This window comes from Empidonax traillii, unplaced genomic scaffold (genome assembly GCF_003031625.1).
Source record: "Empidonax traillii isolate 1590-97213 ecotype Southwest subspecies unplaced genomic scaffold, ASM303162v1 scaffold45:size3623477, whole genome shotgun sequence".
In the NCBI taxonomy this organism is placed as follows: Eukaryota; Metazoa; Chordata; class Aves; order Passeriformes; family Tyrannidae; genus Empidonax; species Empidonax traillii.
Genome location: NW_020955238.1, coordinates 662,079 through 678,557, shown reverse-complemented (window position 1 = coordinate 678,557; position 16,479 = coordinate 662,079). Strand labels below are relative to the sequence as shown.

Here is a 16,479-nt window from a genome sequence, read left to right as displayed (position 1 = left end):
CAGAAGACCTGATGGAAAATGTGAAGAAATGTATGGGATTCATGATCAATAGTAATTATTTTCATTTTTTTGCTGAATATAGAGAAGGCACTAGTAGGAATACTGAGCTATTGCTATAAACCCTAAGAAACTTATTTGCTTACACCTAACCTAGATTATTATGCACGTGTCATCATAACTAAAACAAATATGTGCATGTTTTCTACTTTTGAGAAGGCTTCTGTCTATTCTATCGACATCAGAATTGTCCAAAAACTGCTTCTAGAAGTGAAGAAATTCCCAGCTTAGAACTTGATCTGTTCCTTTAAATACACCAATCTATGTTTTCACTTTATCTACATGCATTGCTAAAAAATTAGATACAGCCACACCATTTTAACTGTTTTCTTGATGCACGAATTATGATTTTTCTGAATATTTTCCTTGTTTCATGACTAGTTCAATTTGTATTGCAGTTACAGCAGTAGCTTTTTGCTTTAATATTTTTTTACCTTTTTTTTGTTTTATTTAACACTTGGACAGTTTCCATCTCATGCAATGTTTTGAAGGTTGAAGAAGAATCTAATGAAGTTACTGACTGTATATTTGAAAAGAAGATTTACAGAATCAGAACGTATATATATATTGTAAAAAAGTTTATGACTCACTTTTGAAAAAGATTATTTTCTGCTTTTTAATTCTTGGATTGCTTTGATAAGGACTATTTGGATTTGTTTATACTCTAAAATACAGTCTGTACTTTCATAAGGCTAGTTGTAACTAGTACTGAGAAGAAAATTCTTTTTGCTAGTGTTCTACAGCTCTTACATTATTCCCCTTAAAGATTTGATTGTCCATATAGTAACGAGTAGTATACAATGCTTTTCTTCATTGACCAAAAAACTTAAATTTGAAACAACAAAATATCTGTATTTTGCTTTCCTGCAAAATTGTATTAAAATTATGTTTAACAACCACTGTATTTTTTGTGCTTATGTACTATAAAAATAAACTAAAATCAAAAGTCCTTGAACCAAATCAAAGGTCCCAAAGCACATATTTGAAAGCCTATGTTTTGTAGTATAAGTATTCTTTAGAATAAGTCTAGCGTTTAATTGTTGTATAAGGTTCGAGATTTCAGGTACAAATCTAAAAGTTGTTGTAATTTCTATTTCTCGGTTTTGTTGGAGATAGTTGGTAGGACTTCTGCTACTAGAGGATCATCTTCCATTGTGGAATGTAATTTTACCTTTAAGTCCCTCCATGGCAGCTCTGTCTAAACGTGTTTTAATTTCTCTTCATTTACTTCGATATAAATCTTCTACATCGCTTTTTCTGCCGATGAACAATAAATAAGATTAACAAATCAAATGCCTTTGGTGGTGTTCATCTAGTTCAAGAATGCATAGGACATAAAAAAAGTCCATTTCTCTGTAGCAATAATACTGTAGGTATACTGCTTAAAAAAAAAAAGGTGGCATGTTTTTTCCTTACACAGCATTAGAGTTTTTCTGGTATTCAGTAGTTTTCAAAACGAGCTGCAGAGCATATAACTTCACACATTCCTAAAATCCTTAGCTCTTTTAGATTTGAGAGAACTAGTTCAAATCAGATATGCTTTTTAGAGAAGAGACAGCATATGAGATCTTGTAGTCATTACATAGGCAAAAAAAGCAGATACATCTAGTTTCAGAGCAGTGACATGGCATTCCATTCAATTTTTTACCAGATTTCACAGACTGGAAATGTGAGCTTTGGCTGATACTGCTGGGAAGGAGAGTGCGGCAGGCAGCTGTAATTCCCATCCTGTGAAGGTACTGATGCTTAAAAGTCTCTGTAGTCCAAATTGGTACACAAAAATACTAAAATGTTGAATTTGGACCTTAGCTCTACTTTTCAAAGTTCATTTACTTCCAACTATTCCTAGGTGTTCTGTGGATACATTTACAGTTTTTTGCTTTTTAGGTATCAGTAAGGTGAACCTACTCCTTATTTTGGAGTTGTTTGCAGGTTGCTTCCGGAAACACTGTCTATGGAATGCAGTTCTAGTGTTTTCCTAAGGATTGACTTGAAAAATAGGTTTCTAAAGTCAATGATATCCAATTGTTTTAAATTAGGCCATAATTTTATTGCATGTACTTTTAAGTTTGGTTGCTCTAAAATTAAGTTTTGGAGCATTGACTTTTCTGACCCAGAAAATGTAGCTCAATTTTGAGTCTCACTGGGTCTTAAAAAAAAAAAACAAAAAAAGGTTTTCTGGTGTTAGTGTGATTCTTAAAAGTGCAATGTTTCTGAAAGGTGTTTTAGTGCAGGGTGAGCTGCAGACAGTTGTTCCAGTGCACTCATTGGCTCATACGTATCGTATCTTACCAGTATCAAGTTTGTCTGCAGTACAAAAACTAAATTAATTTGTGGAATAAGGTGGTTTTTTTGTTGTTTTTTTTTTTTTTTTTTTTTTTTTTTTTTTTTTTTTTTTTTTTTTTTTTTTTTTTTTTTTTTTTTTTTTTTTTTTTTGTTTTGTTTTGTTTTTTTTTTTTGTGGTATTTCCTTAAGGAATCATAAAGCCTAGAGAGTAACTGACATTAACATGACTCCATGTACTGTAAAACCCATTCCGTTTTATATATTTTCAGGGAGTATGGAGTGGCACAGGAAGGAAATGGCATATCGCTGGAAAGGTGCTCTAATTCAGCACAGGATTCTTGTGAGAAATTACTTCTAATATTACATCATCCTATTCTGTTTTTCACAGTTGACAGTCTAATTTCTTCATTTTTTATGCCACTTTTGTTCATATCAGTAACCACATTAAAATACATTTAGTAGATTAAATAGGCTCTCATCAGTGTTAACAGTGCACATCTGACAGCGTGACAGTTTAGTACTACATATTTTGCCATATTGCATTATATGAAGGCTTATGGGTTTGTTAATAAATTTATTTTTCCTATTTAATAAGGCTTGCTATTTTTTAAAATTACTTTTCATTGGCTAACATGAGATTCAACAACAAATAAAAATAAGTCTTAGCTGTGTCCACTCTACTGAACATTTCTGACAATAATATAAGCAGCACTTTAGTAGGGGAACAAACAGTTCCCTTACAAAAAAACAAAAAAAGGCACACCAAACAAAAACCCAAAAAACTAGAAGAGGAATGAAAAAACCCAATTAAATAGTTACTTCAATTATACAACAAAATGTTTAAAATTCTATTAATTTTTCTTTTGCTTGAGCTTGCCATCTTTATCTAATTTATAATTGTTTGTAGCTCAAAGGAAAGTACTTTTCTATTTTCCTATTTTAAAATGTCAAAAAGCCCAAAAGATTTTTTTTTTTTTTTCATTTTTATAGGTATTGACTTAAGGTCAGGAGTGACATTAACAAAATTCATATTTTCAAGTATAATAGTAATTTTATTCTGTAAAGCTACCTAAAGTATAAAAAATTATTAAGATTAGGGTTTCATCATAGATTTAGAAAAAATATACATAACAAAAAGATTATCTTCTAATTAGGGAACTATTTTATACTCCTAGTTTTGGGGTGTTTTATGTAGTTAGCATTTGTAGATGATTCATTAATTAAGATGAGCCTGAAAAACTGTGGTCAGCTTTATAACCTTGTATCGAACTCTCTCTGCCAAATCATAAATGCAGTGTCAGATGAAATACATCAGTGCATTTTTTCTCCTACCTGCAGTCCCCAGAAAAGGTCTTTTTCTATGTGTTATTTTGTGTTTGGCAAGCATAAGCCTGTAGTTTTTCTGCATTTTTAATGCAATTTTTACAAAGCAATCCCATATACCCAGCTCGGTATATGGTGTATACCAATATTGAGCTAGTTGTATCTTCCTTTTATTTGAAGCTCATTCATTCCAGCTTTTGTTCTATTAGTTAGTGGTTTCCTCTTGTTAAACCTGTACGACTCTACTATTTTACTCCCTTCCTCTGTTCTTCCTGAATTACATACGTATGCAATTTTTTCACACTCATTTCAGTTACTGAGTACAGCTCTGTAGTCATGATCAACTACAAGAAACTGTCATCCATTTGTGAGTTTGTCTTCATATATCTCATTATTTGGTAGGTTGCCTGCCATCGTCTCACTTCAGTCTGTGTGCCAGAGATTTGCTTCCTAATATTCTTTATTGATATACATGTTCTTACAAACAGATTTGGTTAGGAGTGTATATTTTTGTTACTTGCAATGATGCACACATCTAGTTTTCTTGTCTGTGATTCCTAGGACATCTTGTCTTGACTGTGCTCATCTTATAGATACTCTACTTAGAACTTGATTAAGTAATTTGAAATCTGATTTCAGTTCTCTTCACAGACACTTCCTTCTTATTCATTATTGGTTACTGTGGACAACCTACCCTTTCTTTTCAAGACTATAATCTGTATGTCAATTTGCACGGCCAGTCTATGACATTCCAGATTGCATGCATCTAAATTTTTCACTCTTTGTTTGTAAAAACCTTCAAATGCTTGTTCTTCTTTACAGATTACTCAAGTCCTGTCTAGTTCCCTAACTTTCATTTCTTCAAAAAGCCACTTTCAAAGTCATTTGACTAAGAATTTTCTCTGATCATACCACTTGAATTTAATTGCTTTCTAATTCTATATCTTGTCTGATAAAAAAAAAAAAAATTATCTCTGCTCATCAGTTTTCTATACTTGAATTTCTTTTCCTAGAAGGAATTTTATTATATCGAAGTCAGAGCCTTTTTTAATAACTATAAGTGCCCCAAATTATGTGTGATCCCTTGCATCCCTTGCATGAAGAAAGCTCTTCTTAAATCATTTGAGCTTTTATATCCCTTTCCAATCCTGTTCTTAGAATCTGCCTTGATTGTGAAGTTATAAATGCCAAAAGTTAAAGCTGGACAGATTCTGTACCTTATGGTTTATGAGTTAATGACACTTCCCTGATTTTAAAGAGTAATCTACACAAAATTAAGAACAAACGGAAATTGAAATATCTTCATAGTTTCTGTCCTTATGTATATGTATTCACTTTTGCTTTAAACACTGATACTTTTTTCCTATTGCTTTAAACATTTTGTTCCATCTCTTTTTCTTCTAGAGTATAGGTCAACATGTTTCCATTAGTATCTGCTGCCATGATGTTCAGTTATGAGGGAAGAGGAATCTTGATATGAATATCAGCAGCTATTTATAAAATCAACATTAAGCTAGAATAAACTTCTTAAATTCATCAGTAGAACTGAAGGATGAAAATTTAATGCAAAAAGATGCTGTTTTTTCACCATTTGCAGAATTCTTTTCTTGTTACTCTAATTGTGTATAAGATTTAGTAAAAAGGATTACTTGATGTATGTACATTAAATATTGTTATATTATGGTTGTGTAATAGAATGTTTAAATGCACAGAAACCACGTTATTTTACTTAACTTTTCTAAGGTATTGATGATTACGTTCAAGAAGTATGCTACTCTTCTGAATGCTATGCTTTGTGGACTTTGAATTTGATGCATTTCACATTTGTAACATTAACTGCCATGTAATTAAATTGTGAAGATAGCTGTTCTGCACATAGCATCAGATGCTTACTCTTCTTTATAATAGATGAAAATTTTCACATTCAAATGTTTTGGTTTTAGGTTTGTTTAGTGAATAAGTCACGATAATAATGCTTTAGATTTAGTGCAGAAACACATCTGTATCTGAATACTAGGTATATATATATAGTTGTTGATGTTTTATACATTAAAATTTAGTTTGCAAGGTCATGGTATTTTTTTTCATTATTATATATTCTTTATTTTTAGAAATGTAGAAACTTGGAGTTTTCATAGTGTTGAAGTGTTTCAATATACAGTAACCTCTTTTTCCTTCTGCAATGTGACTTATAATATTTGTTTTATGCTGATTTAATGTCTTCCTTGGGAATACTTCCAAGGACATCTTTGATTAGATTGATCAGACTTAATGAATATGTATATGTATTGGACTAGATTGTAGGCTGCATTTAAAAATAAACTGCCCTGTGTGTACCACATTATAGTAGATTGCATTGAAAGAACAGGGCTATCTACTCTGAATGTGAGATCAAAACTTTAGCTAAAGTTTATTTTGAAATACTGTAAAAGTAAACACAATAATACAGAAATTAAAACGGAAATTAAATCATTAGCTCTGAATTATATTATCCTATGTTTTGTTTGCACAGTTACTTTATTCTTGCTTTTTTTTTTTTTTTTTCAATACATTCAATGCTAGTTAAAAATTGAAAGCTCTCTGTGGTTAAAAGATGAACTTCTAGAAGAAAGGCCGGGACACTAGGGGACAGATGTTTTTAATAGGAGTTAAACAAAATGTGTCTGTCTGCTCTGTGATCTTGTTGCTAGCTGACACTTGTTAGCATTTTTGTTGCAAAATTAGAGGATGGTACACACAGAAATGTCTTAGAAGGAGTATTCAGCTTTTAGATAGGACCTTAGTACATTAAGAACTTTTCTAAAGTAAGATGCTACTCATACGTGTTTAACTGGCAATCATTTTAGTTTAACTGAAAGAGCTCTTCTTCCTTTCTAATACCTTTGTTCATCCCACTTCAAAACATTTGAAGTACTAGGGAGCACTATACTGACAGATAGCATTATGAAATTACTTTATCAGATTTCCATAGAGAAAGAAAAAAAAATGTCCTAGCTAAATTAAGGTTCATATACAAATTATGGATAAACTAATCATAAAGAGTACTTTTTTTTTTTTTTAAATTCTGTTCTAAACAATATTTCTGCAACTTTCAATAAAGCTTAATTTACTGATGTTTACTGAGCAAGTCTTTTCAGGATGACCAGGCTAGAATGGTTTCTCAGCTTGCTATTGCTTCAGGACTGGCAAAAATAAGGAGATAGCAAAAATTTTTTTTTATTAGATCAGTTGTTAAAGATTCAGAACACAGAAATCATACTTGCTTTGTGGACGCAAAATTTACTCCAGTGTGAAGTCTTGCTGGGAATATAGTTTAAGCAGATATTAAAACTTGAAACAAAAAATGAAGATGCCACTTGATCAAGAACAACTTCACAGTTGTGAAATGCTCTCTGTAAAAATTTAAAAAAATTTGTATTGATAAATACTCCTAGTATTTTATTATTATTTCATTAATAAAACATTATTGAATTACTTTTAATTAAGATATTTTTAGTGATTGCCGTTTTTGAATTTAGCTTCATTTCTGTTTCCGATCGCTACAAAACTGGTAACATAAACAGATTTAGAAGACATGTTTCACAAATATTATATATAACTGACATTTTTACAATAAGCATTTGTGAAATAACAGAAGTGTTAATAATAATTTTTAGTTTTACTTAGTTTTACTTAACCATCCCAAGGTTAAAAAAATTATATTGTATTTATTTTATAAAAGTCACATCCTAAGGATAATGCTTGTTTTTGTAGGGATTTTAACAGGAGTGAACATGTTTGTTAAGATTATGGAGTTTAGAAATTCTTTATTGTAGTTAAGTTAATCTAAACAGCAGGACCACAGAGAATGAACCAATATGACCTAAAGAAACCTAGGGAAGTGTGAGTGAGAAGGAGAAAATTAATTTATAGATAAGAAAGTTAACTGCAGGGAAATGCTTTTGAAGGAGTTGGCAACATGAGGTTTATTGTTTTCATCAAATGATTTAAACCTAAGCTGCCTGATGATAAACATACAACAATTTCTAATATAAACTAGACTAATGTTTTTATTATTATGTAATGCTGGATGGATGTATTTTGTAAAGATGACAAATTTATATAATAAAAGGTTCATAAACTATTAGATATTGAAAATATAGAAACTACTAATTTTACTAATATAGAAACTATTAATTTCTACAAATCTCAAAGATTTGTTTTAACTAGGAATTTGACTAAGAATGGGCATTTCCATGAAAAGTTTTATCAAACTTTCTCAACTTTAAAATGGAAATGTTGTATTATTAGAGTGTTCTGTAATTAATGTCATAATTGACTTGGGGTTTTTGTTTGTTTGTGGTTTTTTTGTTTGTTTGTTTTTTTGGTGTGTTTTTTTTTTGTACTTGGTAAATTACTAATTGTAAATGCAACAAAATACATTTTAAATGTTGTTATTATCAGTGCATTTATACAACTTAATTTTGTGCAGGCTTTTTTATGACATTGCGATTTTCTTTCAAAGAAGTGTACTTGATATTAAAAAATTAATTTTAAGTAGGTATAAATACCTGTCATTTATGGAGTTCATATGAACATATCTTTACTGTGACTGTTTTACAGAACATTACTTTTACACTTGTGTGCTTAGTTTGTAGTAATTAAACTGAATATTTAATACATTTTAAAGCCTTTTTACACATTTCTTCTTAACTTTTAGCAGTTATAGAATATTATGTTTTCTGTACTTTTTTGTGGAAGTGTAGCTATATTAGCCTGTCTGTTAACATGGCATGGACATTTAAAAATTTCCATTGGTTCATTAAAAATTGTAGCCTTTTTTTGTTTTCTTGATGTATTAAATGGATTTATATTTTACAATACATTGCCATAGGTGGAACTTTGTTCAAGTTTGTGGTAGCTTCAAAAATTCTTAGTAAACATCTGTCTATTCTCTGTGAGTGGAGTAACACTTGGATTCTCTGTATGCATACTTTACATTCTCTGTCATCTGTTACAGAGTTATATCTTGATTCCTCAATTCTATCTTCCTGTGTAATGACTTAGAAGACATAATGTCTGTCCTGATCAATTTTGCAATGACCTTGTACTGATTAATGAAATCTGACTTTCAGAATAATTACCCCTTAAATTACACTTCATATGTTGAGTAATTTTTTATACACAAAGTCTACCAATGTGTAAAATGCAAATTGTATTTCAATAATAGCTTACTCAGGCTGTATAATCATTGCTGCTTCCTTAGCCAGTAGATGAGGAAAAACCTTCATGTTTAGGAAGGACAGTACCACATGTTGAACTTGAATGTCTGTATTGCATATGTGTCAATAAAGGTATATACATATGCAGATTGTGTTCTGCTGAAATCTCTGATTAAGGTCTTCTGCATTAGTATGAGTTTTGTGAAGATTTTCATCTTCAGAAATACATGCATTACAAGCCCATTTGTGACAAAGTGAAATGTACACAAAGGTGACAGAAGCTCTATTTAGTAATGCAAAAGAGCCACCACATCCTTTAATTTATTTTTGGACCTTACTCCATGAAACTTTCTGTTCCTGTATCAGAGGAGAGGATGAATCAGTCCGTTTCCTGTGCCTTCATGATTTTGCAGATATCTGACATTTAGCTCAAGCAATTTCCAGATTTTGCAGAGTGTAAGCTTACATTAATTCCTGTATTAGAAGCCAGCCTATAGCTTTAACTGTCTCTTCTGAATCTTTTCCAGTTTTAATGCTTCTTTCAGAGTTAAAGGGACCATAGCTGAATGCAGTTGAAAACAGTTGAAACATGCAAATCTTTTAGCTCATCATATGCTGTGTCACACTCTTTTCCAGTTTATATTCCTTTCTTAGAAATTCATAACATTTTATTTTCTCTGTCTGTTAACATTGAGTCAGCATTTTTATGGATATTATAATCCAAAATTCCACACTTCAGCGAGTGAAATAATGGACATTTCTGAGTCCATTATTTGATGTGTGAAGTTAGAATTATTTTGTCTCCTTTGTACATCATATTTGTGTACACGGAATGTCATTTGCTATTCTTTTACACAGTCACTTCATTCTGAGACCATTCTGTGGTTCTTCACTATGTCACATATCCTTATTGCCTAAGAATCATCATCCCAATGACAGAATCTTCAGCACTGATGTCTGCTCCCATTGTCAGACTGCATATGCCTATGTAGCACTATACATTGTATGAATCGATTGTTTACTCTTTCCCTCTTCGTTAATTTTTCCATGTAAGGGCATTTCTTCTAATTCTGTAGCAGTTTCCTAATAATCTTTTGGAAAGCACATTTTCAGAAACTGTTTAGAAAGGAGGGAATAATCTACAATTAAATCACTGAATCTTCAATTTTTAGAAAATGTCCAAAACTGTATGGTACGTTCTTCATAAATCTGTATTGTGGTGCAACTTTGTTTTCTAATCTGTGACCAGTGTGCTACTAAAGTCCATAGTCAGAAATGATTTGTCTTTCCGTATCTTACGTGATTCTTACCCTATTGCTACAGTGCATATTAGCCTCAAATCCAACAAAATTTCTTCAGACTTTCTACACAGTAATCTTTCATTCCATCCTAGAATCATTCCTATAAGTGCTATATTTCTTCTTATGATCTCATCTTTCCTGGTAATTATTCTACAAAAGCTTTCTAAGAGGCAGTATGGTAAACAAAGTTCGGTATAATATCAAAGAAAACTTACATTAAAATTTTCAACTTTTTTTTATCTCGATACTGAAGGAAAGTACAGAAATGCTTCTAGATTATATTAAAAAGGCTGTAAAATTAAAGCTTTCTTTTGGGTATAAGGGTAAATATTCTTTTTATAGTATCCAGTATAACTAACACAATGGCTTTTATAAATACTTTACGTAAATCCAGCACGGCAATTATTGTTACTTTTACCATTTACAAATAAATTTATCCCTATTTTTTAATAAAAAAGTCTCCTTTTTTTAATGCTATATGATTTACTTATTAATATATGCTTATAAGAAATTTTTTTTGTTCTTGTAGTTCAAATGTTTTTTATAGCTTTTTATTAAGTTACTGTAGCTGTAGCTTATTGAAACTATGCATCTAGACTCTTTTAAGTATTAAGTTTGTTTACTTTTTGTAATATTGTGTATATATGATGAATTTACCAAAATAAAACTTTGTATTTGGGCAAGATTAGAATATTCTACTTTTTCTAACATATGCCTGCCATGCCAATATTTCTTTATACTGTATTTCCACATTGAGGAAATACTACATTGATGCTGACAACCAGATTTATTAACAGAAAAATTACAATTTATTTATAATCTGTAGTTGCCTTTAAAGTCACTTAGATTCCATGCATTACCTTGCACTTATTTCCACTGAGTTTTGTCTTTGTTACCTAGTTAAAGGCCTTTACCCTGATACATATGTCCTTCTTCACAGCACTCTTTTAAAAACCAGGACATGTCAAAACATTAAACATTAGTCCTGCATAATCTTCAACATTACATTTGCACAGCTGAAAAAAGAAGATTGATAGCCTTAGTTCCTAGTAATAATCAGCTTCACTTTAACAGATCACATTCGTGTGATCTGTTATGATTTATGAGAATCTGGTATGATCGATGAGGAAAATCTTTGCACTGTAGATGAGGGAGAGGTTGTGTCAGAATAGGGTAAGAAAGACTGCTGCAGTACATTGAATTTCCTTTAGAAAAAGTGGGGATGATGGCACAACAAAAACTAGATACATGCAAGGACAAACTTAAAAACAGAAAGTTTAAAAAAACTATGGACCAGAATTATAGAGTAATTTGGTTTGGGAGGGGTATCAGAAGCTCTCTAGTGCCTTCTTCAGGCAGGGTCCGCTGTGCAGGCAGACCAGATTACTGATGGCTTTATGTTCCTGTGCAGCTTCTCTGCAACCTGTTCCAATGCGAGACACTCTTTGTGATGAAAAGATTTTACCTTAAGTATAATTTGAAGCTCTCATTTCAGTGATTTTTGTGGTCTGTCGTCCTCCCACCATACATCACTGGAATGAGTGTAAGTCAATCTTCCTGATGACTTTATAGCTATTAAGGAGCTGCTTTTGCGTCCTTCTTAAGCTTCCTGTTCTCCAGTCTTGATGAAAGAGGCCACGTTGCCTCAACTTCCCCTTGTAAGGGCAGGTACTCCATAACCTTAATTGTCTTGACAACACCCCGATGAACTTGCTTTAGTTTATCAACATCTTAGTTGTACTGGAGGACCCAAACCTCGACCCAGTACTCTAAAAGCAGTCTAACAGGTGCCAAATAAAGAGGGATAATCACTTTCTACTCAACACCTTTCCCTTTGTCAGTATGGTTCATCTGAAGCACAAAGAGCATAAGTTAAGCCAAAAATAGGGCATACTGAAATATTTTTGTTAATTCATAAATCTAAATTCTGTTGTTTGTAATACTTTAAAAATGAAAGAATCAGGTGTCTACCCAAGATGCATGTCTGTGAGGGAAGTGGCATCACAAAATGTTGGAAGGAAAATTCTAAATGTAAAATAAAAGAGAAGACAGGGACCTAATTTAAAAACTTGTCTGTTTTAACAAAACCTGTATATCCAGTCCAATAAGTGTAGACAAATGCTTGACTATATGCCTTGAATTTCTTACTCTGATATTTCTTGTCAGTTCAAATGAGTACTTAGATATTTTCAAAGTTGGTGCATATTTATTGCCGTATTAGGCTATACTGGGGAACTAGGATGAAACTGTTGTCCTGGATGTAAAAATTGAGGCTGTACCTTCTCTTTTTTTTTTTTTTTTTTAGTGTATGTATGTATTGTAGAAATAGGCTGCTTATTTTAATGTCAGCACCACTACTTCATCTCAAATTTACTGCTATTACTGATATTTCTAGTCCTTCATCCAAGTGTCAGTTCCTGGGTATTTTTGGATCTTGTTCCTTCTGTGTGCAGGAATTCTCAGTGGTATCTAAATGCAAAAACCTTTAATGCTTTTATTATGTCTTATCTACTAATGTTTGTCTTTTGGGTTCTGTTAGAAATCTATAGAAAAAGCAGACTATCTCTTCTTATGCTTTTACACCACATAGTGTGGTGGTTTCTTTTCTAAACAGAGGTTCTGATTCTGAAAATGAGTAGTGATTAATCAGAATTGTTGATTAGCACTGGTGTAACAAAAGGTGTTACCACTGTGGTAGGTGCAGCATATTAATGTGTTAGAGGAAAGTTACAGTGTTTCATATAGAGATACTCCAGCAGCCATAGTTGTATAAATCAGGAAAATTATAACTGCTTTCTGGGAGATGATGAGGTTTCTACAATTTTCATTTAGGAAGAAATTTTAGTCTTGACTTTCATTATTTGACGTTTAACAGAGATATTTGATTTTTACTGTAATTTTTAGTTTTGTGCTGCTCCACAATTTTCTTAAAAAATTCATTGCATCTTTTAGGATCTGTCTGGATACAGTAGATGACCACTATTTTTTTCATGTCAACAAAAAATGCCTATTTCATTTTTTATATCCAAAGGATTTGTCCAGACTTCAGATGTTAGCAAAAACAAATGCTGGTGCAGGAGAAATGCTGCAATGATGGTAATGAATGGGAACATAATGATTGTAGTTCAAAAGCCTTTTCTGGAAGAAAGGGAAGGTTTTCTGTGCCTTCAAATTCGTTATTGAATAGGATTATTTTAGTTTTTTGATAGCATAATTTCCAGAAGTCTTAATTTTCACAACAGATGGCATTCCAAAATGGAAAAGAAACCTATAATCCTAAGGAATATGATGTAATGGTAGCACTGGGGAAGAGAATGAATCCATTATGGAGATCTTGTGCATAATTTATTACAGTGTTGAATGCCCATTTTAAGACTAAAAGAAAAAAAATTACTTACTGTATTGGGGTGATAAAATATAAGGAATTGCCATTTTTCCTTGAGAGTAGCAGTAGTGATCCCTAATGAAAGTTCCCAAAAAAAGAGTTAAAATAATCATGGCCACAGAACTTTAAGCTGATTGCTGTATGTATTATTTCATAAAGGCATAACCTGCATATGTGAACCTCCTAAAAAAGCATGTGAACAAAAATAGCACCAAGACTTTCAACATCATAGTGAATTGTTGAGATAATCCCCTTTACAGTAATAAAAAATAAAGGAGGGGCTGTCTTTGGCTGAGTCTCTCTGCAAATTTGAGCATGCTCAAGTGTGTCCTTGAGCACTGAAGTGTGTGTGGCTCTGCTACTGGAACTGGTGGTTTTTCCTGTGACAGAGCATTCTGTTCCATTGCCAACTACCCTTGAACAATTTATGGCATGGCTCAACCATCAGGACATTTCAAGGATTTTATCCAGTAGCCAATTTGAATGTGACAAATCCTCTTCTTCCTGGCTGGGGTCCCCAGCACAAGAAGGACATACACTTGTTGAAAAAAGTCCAGAGCAGGGCCAGAAAGATGACTAGACAGCTGGAACGTTCTCCTGTAAGAAAAGGTTAAGAGAGTTGGGGTTCTTCAGCATGGGGAAGAGAAGGTTCAAGGGTGACCTTATTGTACCCTTTTAGTACCTAAATGAGGCTACAAGAGAGGTGGAGAGGTACTGTTTACAAAAGCATGTAGTGACAGGACAAGGGGGAAATGGCTTCAAACTGAAAGAGGGTAGGTTGAGATTAGATAGTAGGAAGAAATTCTTGACTGTGGTATTGGTGAGGCAGTGGAATAGGTTGTCCAGAGAAGTGATTGATTCCCCATCCCTGGAAGTCTTCAAGGCGAGGTTGGATGGGGATTTGGGGAATGTGTCCTTGCCCATGGCAGCAGGCTTGGAACTAGATGATGTTTAAAGTCCCTTCTGACCCAAACTATTCTATGATCCTTTGTCATCTTGCATTTTTTTAACTGAAAACAACTAACTAACAGGGAAGGTTGGTGCTTGCCAGATGATCTTGCTGACTAAGAATTGTCATAATTGAGGGTAAGTTTAGGAACTTTACTGTTCCAGATCTCATGAGCGCTTTTATGGTTGGGTTGTTACTGTTGTTAGCAGCCTTGAAAGGTGCAGTTGATGGTGAGGTACACTGTCTGAATTCTCAAGAGGGTGGTAATGTTGCTCTATTGTATGAAAACTTGTTCTGATGTCCATGTAAGTTCTACCTGTTCGTTTTAATGTAGTCCAAGTAACAGTGTTTGCCAGAGCCCATCACAAACTGAAAGAGAATGTTTGTGAAGTTACACCATCATAAAAGTGGGAAATACTATAGATTTGTTTCTTGCCTTATGACTATTTTGATCAAAGCAGCTTTTCCATAGTCAATCTGAACTGATTTTTTTTCTACCATCTGTTTGTCTTTGGAGTGTTTCCTTTCCTGTTGTGTACCTTTGTAGCCTCAGGAGTAGAGCCAGTTTGCTAGAGTCCCTGTAGACATTTGCTTCTTAGAATTCTGTTGTCACATTTTCAGAGGACCTTTAAACAGTAATTTACATACTTAAAGTCTAGTTTTGGTGTTTGTTTGGTGGTTTTTTTTCTTTTTTCTTTTTTAATTACATGAAAATCCTATTTTTATTTTTTGTTAAAATCTTCCTTACAGACATTAGGTTCTCACCTGGGAACCAGTGAGTCTTAAATAATAACTTCATTATCTTGCTCATTGCTACATAGGATCCTTTTCAAGGTTTAGGCCTCAAGTAACAACTTTGATTTTCATGGATTTTGGAAACTTACCTGAACTTTTGAAAAAAATAAAAATTCAGTAAAATGAAGTTTGCCCTCTTTCTAGTTACATTGGTGCTTCATAGATCATAACTTTTTCCACCCTACAGAAGCACCCATTCAGGGAAACCAAATCTATTTTTATGTAAACAAGACTTGAGAAATGGTAGCATGACACGTTCTGTTGTCATTGCTGTTTCTGTCTAAAGACAGAATGAATGCCACACACTGCTTTCAGTTTTTCTAGTGCTCTTTTATTGAAAATGAGCTGGAACAAGTCCTCTGTTGGAGCAAATCCTTTGTCAGAACAAATAGTGGGTATGCTGGCATCAGGTGTGTCTACTGTATTTCCAACATTTTAAAAAACAACTGAAACAAGATGCAGAATGTCTTCAATCTGCTTGTCCTTTAAGAGGAACTTCAAATCATTCACTATACTACTTGCAACAGGTTGTGAATTTTCCAGTACATGTCATACTGTAATGATATCTGTAATCTCAATAGTGATTTCTAGACCTTGTCTTTACTGGAGACATAACAATTGTGGTAACATTAAGCTTATTTGTCTCAGTGAAATCCATGAGCTTCATTTTTCCCCAATGACTTGACAAGCATCATATTCTGAAGCTGAAGAATCATTAGAGCATGTAATCTTCCAAACTCAAACCCTCCAATACTAAAATATAGACATAATTTAAAGCGGTACTATATATATCATTACTAACAGGAGTTTCTTTGGGACGGACATTCAGTAATTTCTGACTAGATAAATTAGATTTTTTTTTAAAAAAAAGAAAAAAAGAAAGGTTCATTTTAGTGCCATGAAGACTTCTGAAGTGTAAACCATTAGCATGTGGTCAGAGTAAAAGAGATTTGTCAGGACTGAAGAAGAAAGCTGTCACAATATTTTTCAGTTCTATAAAAGTATTAAATGATACTCTGCTCAAAATTGAAATGCCTTATCATTCATACCTAACCCTTGCTTAGTTTTGAATACCACAATTCTCCACATATGAACCTTTCACAATGTCCTGTAAAATGTAATATATGTGTAACTTGGCTAGCGTTACATAGTCTCATTTTCTCTTTTTGTGTAGAAATTCCT

At 32.7% G+C, this 16,479-nt stretch overlaps 1 protein-coding gene across 4 annotated transcripts in view; it reads left to right on the top strand.

Annotated features, from left to right (window-relative positions):
- The window catches only part of NOVA1 (NOVA alternative splicing regulator 1), a 147,118-nt gene that overhangs the window by 53,359 nt on the left and 77,280 nt on the right, over positions 1 to 16,479 (top strand). The window contains exon 2 of one of the 4 annotated variants that reach the window (XM_027878740.1): positions 1,709 to 1,793. The exons of the other annotated variants lie outside the window; for them this stretch is intronic. The gene's annotated coding sequence lies outside the window, so the exon portion shown is untranslated. The remainder of the gene's footprint in view (positions 1 to 1,708; positions 1,794 to 16,479) is intronic. 4 annotated transcript variants of the gene reach the window in all.